The following is a 6,000-nucleotide window of genomic DNA, read 5'->3' as shown; positions in this document are numbered from 1 at the left end:
TTCATGCCTGGAGATTGAACGGGGCAACCTGAGTCCCTTCTCTCTCCCACCTGATGTGGTGGATGTTATCTTAGCGGCCAGGCGACACTCCACTAAAACTATCTATGCTAATAGGTGGTCTAAATTTGTAGTATGGTGTGGAGAGAGACAGATTGATCCCTTACGTGCTCATTTGTCAGAGGTTTTATCTTTTGCTTTGTCTCTAGTGCAGAAAGGTTGTGCAGTGGCTACTATTAAAGGTTACTTGTCTGCCTTGTCAGCCTTCATTTGTCTGCCAGACCAGCCATCGCTGTTTAAATCCCCTATTGTTCTTAGATTCTTGAAGGGTCTTCTAAATAAATATCCTCCAAAACCATTCGTAATGCCTCAATGGGATTTGTCATTGGTCCTGACTTTCATTATGGGGTCCCCTTTTGAACCTATGCATTCTTGTCCCTTAAGGTACTTAGTTATTAAAACAGTTTTCCTGGTAGCCATAACATCTGCAAGGAGAGTGAGTGAGTTGCAGGCTTTATCAGTAAAACCCCCTTATACAACTTTTTATGCGGATAAGGTGGTGTTGAGGACCAAGGCTGCTTTCCTTCCGAAGGTTGTTTCACCCTTCCATTTGGCCCAGACAATAACTTTGTCCACGTTCTATCCTCCGCCTCATCCTTTGAAGGAAGAAGAAAGACTTCATCGCTTGGACCCAAAGAGGGCGTTAAGCTTCTACATTGACAGAATGAAGGATTTCAGGCTGGAGGATCAGCTGTTGATCGGATACGTGGGCAAGAGGAGAGGAAAGGCAGTCCACAAGAGAACACTCTCCAGGTGGGTTGTTCTTTGCATTAAAATCTGTTACTCTTTAGCAAAGAAGGACCCTCCTGATGGTATTAGAGCTCATTCCACCAGAGCTAAGTCGGCCACGTCAGCTTTGGCTAGGGGTGTTCCTTTGGTCGACATCTGCAAGGCCGCAACTTGGTCGTCTCTTCACACTTTTGTGAAGCACTACTGCTTGGACTCTGAGGTCAGAAGGGACGGCCATTTTGCACGGTCAGTGCTGCAGGATTTCTTGGTTTGACCATACAGGCACCCACCACCGAGTGCGGTACTGCTTTGGGACTCTATTCATTAGGTGAGGAATCCACAGGTAGTTGTATCCATCAGAAGAACGAGTTACTTACCTTCGGTAACGACTTTTCTGGTGGATACATTAGCTACCTGTGGATTCCTCACGGTCCCACCCGCCTCCCCGTTGCCTTTCAAGTAATCCTTGAGTGTGCTCCTCTTGGTCTTTAGGGCTGCAATAGATTTTGTATATATGGATACTTCTATATGTATATATTTCTTGTGTATATACATATTTGGTATATATAAATGTTTGTCTTAAAAAAGATGCAAAAGTTTTATTAAATCTATAGCCATTTTATTGAAATGTTGTGTACTTTGCAATGTTATGAGATGTTGCCTTGATCTTTCATTGCATAGGGTTATAGTTCTCATGCACGTAAAAAATGTTGGTACTGACGTCGGCACGTCGGCGAGGACTTCTTATTGCCTGTATGACATCAGACGGCGTCGCGTGGGCTAGTGTAAAGTCCTCGTCGACGTGCAGAAGCTAGGAAGAAGATTTCCGTTGAATGCTGGCGCCATGGGAGTATTCATTAGGTGAGGAATCCACAGGTAGCTAATGTATCCACCAGAAAAGTCGTTACCGAAGGTAAGTAACTCGTTCTTCTAGCTGAAACAGTTCAAAAGTTACTAAATACACAGCAACATATGTTGCTGTGCAGTGGAAGGACCTTTGCAAAGGTTGACTGCTCACATTTTATTATCGCTTATTGCTATATTTGGGTGTTAAACTTGTACTAATGAGGTACAACCTTTACCCAGACAGTGTTATCAAGTGTAAATATGACAAATTAATGAAGTAATACTATCACCAAATGAGCCACATTACTCTACATAATGTGCCTTTTCTTGCCGCATAATTTAGGCAACCATGCTGCATAAATAGGCCCTCTGCTGCCTCATAATTTCAGTGGCCCTAGGAAAAAATAAATACATATATATATATATTTATATATATATATATATATATATATATATATATATATATATATATATATATATATATATATATCCAAACAGACATTTATCTGGCTGGGCAAGGCGTACTAGCCGCTCTGGTCGAAATAACGAGCCTCCGTAACAGCACTCGGTTGCAGTGAAGTTTTAACAGACAAACAAACACCCAACGCGTTTTTGTGATGGAGACTCCTTATTTCGACCAGAGCGGCTAGTACGCCTCGCCTGGCCGGATAAACATCTGTTTGGATTTATGAGGGTTGCGACCTCGTCTCTGTCTGCCGCGTTGTTGGCATTGGGCATAGCGACGACTTTATGGCATGTATGGATATATATATATAATATTTTATATATATATATATATATATATATTTATATATATAGTCACTCAAAAGAACAAAAGTTACAGGGACGTTATAGTTAGGCTCACATTTCAAACGTGCAAAACCATAGAAATTCACCTGTTATAGTTAGTTATTTCAAATAACTAACTCGCGCCCTAAGGTCCCTAAGGTATCTAGAACTTGCGCCCCCGCCATGCACAGTTTTTTCGTCAAAAATGTTTACTGCAAATATTACGTTGATATTATCAATGACGTTTTCAAAGATGTCATGAGTGCCGTAATTTGTGGGGTAATTAGCAGTGCATGGTAAGGGCGCACCTTAGGACATAAGTTATAGTTGCTTGAGATAACTCTAACAGGTGAATTTCTATGGCTTTGTACATTTAAAATGTGAGCCTAACTATAACGTCCCTGTAACCCTTGTTTTTTTCTGTGAATTTCTATATTTTTTTAAATGTAAAGTAATTTTCATTACTAAACATTAATCCAATCACCGCCGCGCACAACCTTTGGCCATGCATGGCAGCGGTTTGCCACAGTGCCTGGCCTGCAGTCAGGTCTTGCGGCCAACCCCCCTAACCACCCAAACTCCACGCTGCACACAGCCTTTGGCAATGCACAGCCGAAGCTGGTGGCAGGTCTGCATGGCCCCATCCCCCAGTTGATTTTGGCCCCGGGGACATCATACCCCGTGGCCTGGTGTTAATATGTTTGCTTCTTTGGTTGAGGGGGGCCGAGTGCCATGCGCCCTCCGGGTCGATCTCAGCCCCAGGGATCCTGGGGCCCGGCCTTCTAAATTTAGGATTTTTTGGGGTGAGGGGCACATGGCGTCCTACCCCAAGCTAATTTCGACCACGGGGCCCGACCTTCATATATTCTTTTTTTTGGTGGGGGGACCTGAATGACCCCCCTCCTGTGGCCGATCTCCATCCCGGGGACCCAATCCCCTGGGCCCAAACCAAACATTTAATTTTGTGGTGGGAGGGTGCACAGCCCCCCTCCCCAGGCCAATCTTGGCCCCAGGGACCCCATCCCCAGGGGCCCCCCAATGCCATCTGGGGGGCCCCATAGGCACTCAGTCAAAATGGTTTGGGACCTTGGGGGGAGCCAAAGGCCACCAGGTCCCAGCCAACTCTCCGCCTCCTGCCGGAGCTGGCATTGCTGTCACAGAGAGGGAGCTGCTAAACATACAGCTCCCTTTCTGTGAGAGGAATTGTTTACTCTGTTTCCCTGCCTTCATCTCTGCAGGTAGGGAAACAGAGGAAACCTCCGCCTTCAGCAAGTGAGAGCTGTTGAACAGCTCTCACTTGCTGCGAGCAGAGTGTTTGCTCTGACTTGGCAGGAGCTGTCAAAGCTCCCACCAAGTCAGAGCAAACAGCTAGATACCAGGGGTGGACACCATGGTCCATAGCAAGAGCCATCCCTGGGGTGGGTGGCAGTCCCCAGGGTCATTATTGGCTCCTCGAGGGGGCCTTGGGCCCCCTCAAACATTACAGTTTTCCCTGGGGAAGTGTTGGTCGCCACTGCGGGGGCGCAGCTTCCCCTTAATTATGATTAAAGCCCTGGGGAGATGGCGGTCCCTGGGACTGCGGGGAAGGGGGGTGCGGGTGCTCTCTGACATTCATATAGTTTGAAGCTTGGGGAGGTGGCAGTTCCCCCACCAAAATTTGCTTTTATATGCCTATTTGCTCGGGGGTTGGTGGATGGAGAGCCAAGGGGTCAGAGTGTCCCTATCTTGGCCCCTTTTCTTATTTTTTACATTTTTGTCTGGTGCTCGGCTGAAGAGAGTCCCAACATAGCTGCCAACACTTCCTTGTTGAAGTGTTGGCAGCCAGTCGGACCTCAGCACAAGGTCGGAAGGGTTTGTGGAGCCTTTGCGTCCCTATATATACAAATTTGTTTTTTCTTTAATATTTCAAAAACTACTGAATGGATTTACACCATATTACAAAAACTGTGCTTGCTGGACCAAGAGCTACCTTTCTGCCAAATTTTCTGTAATTCCATCCAGTAGTGAGGGTGCTATTTCTGTTCAAAATCCCTATATATAGTCATAATCATGTCATTTCAAAAAAGGAGAGTGAGATTTAGGGTTAAGGGATGAGTAAATGTTCAGGGTGGTAAGGGTAAGGGAGGGTAAGGTAAAGGAAGATAAGAAGTTTTAAGGGTTCAGGGCTAGAGGTAAAGGGCTGTATTTTTGTTAGGGTTCAGGGTGGGTAGAAGTAAAGAGAGGTAAGGACTGTTTAGGGTTCAGTAGCAGGTAGAGGGAAAGGGAGGTAAGAGATTTTAGGATTCAGGGGAGGGTAAAGGTAAAGGGAGGTAGCAGGATTTTAGGGCTCAGGGACAGGAAAAGGCATAGGGAGTTAAGGGTATTTAAAAATGTGACAAATTGGGGAGCTATCCCTGAAACGAAAAAAGAAAAATACATTAAAAAGTAGGTTTGGAGGAGTTACCCCTACAAAACAGTAAAAGGGAAAAAAATAAAAGGGGGGTTTGGGAGTTTTACCAACCCAAAAAATAATATATATCAACCAAACAAATACATATATATGTATATATATATATATATAGTAATATCATACAATTACAACTATATTGTGGTAAAGGCATGCACTGTAAAGCCATCCGTGGTATTAGAATGTGTTGTAAAGGTCAATGCGTTGTAAAGGCATGTGAGTAAAGCCCTGCTTTATAACGTATTATATTCCCTAAACACAAGCCTCCTCTTACCTATTGTACTGGACTAGAGAAAGCTTGCAGAAATTACTGTCTTCTGTGACATCCTATCAACAGGTAAACCTGCATATGTATCTCTTTTACACATTCCCACTACCCATATCACCACCTGGACAATGGTTGGATGAGTTTACCTGTCAATTAAGCAAAATGTCAGGACCCAGAATCCATGTATTAATTTCCTTCCATCTTAAAAACACATTTGTATTGTATGCAGTGCACTCTACAGCAGCCTGCTCCAATGAGTAGCTTGAGAGCTACTGGTAGCTCTCGAGCCACCTTTAGGTACCTCTCCTGTGTGTAGCCCAAGGATCTAAATTAGAAGCTTTTGCTTGTTTGAATTAATATATGAACATCAACATTGAAAAGTGTGTATTTGAAACAAAAATATCTGTGTTTTCAAAATTCATAAGCAGTTTGGAGAAAAAATGTCTGACTTTCTAAAATATATTTAAAACTGATATTTGAGTGATGAAAAGTCAAACAGGCTTGGCAAGACTATTATTAATATTACTAACTTGGTGCTAGGGGCATTGCAGCTATGGCTGTTATGCATTACCCATGTAGAGGAAATATACATTGACAAAGCATTTTTAGGTCGAGTGTAAGAGTACAACCTCTTGTATACATTTAAGTATACTTCTTCCATGGGCTTAGAGCTACTTCATTTGTTAGTTTCAGTGTCATTTAAAAATCCTTGCTTGCTAGTGGTCAGTCATGCCTCTTTGTCCCTCCTTCTTCTGTGTGGGAGCAGGGACCAACTACTGTATAATTACGCTTTGTCCTGCTTATCTAGTCTGTAGGGGACTTTTTTTAACTTTGTTTCCTGCTCCTGTCCAGGGAAGCTTCCCTT

Source organism: Pleurodeles waltl, chromosome 12 (genome assembly GCF_031143425.1).
Source record: "Pleurodeles waltl isolate 20211129_DDA chromosome 12, aPleWal1.hap1.20221129, whole genome shotgun sequence".
NCBI classification, from domain to species: Eukaryota; Metazoa; Chordata; class Amphibia; order Caudata; family Salamandridae; genus Pleurodeles; species Pleurodeles waltl.
Note: the sequence above shows the minus strand (reverse complement) of the source record.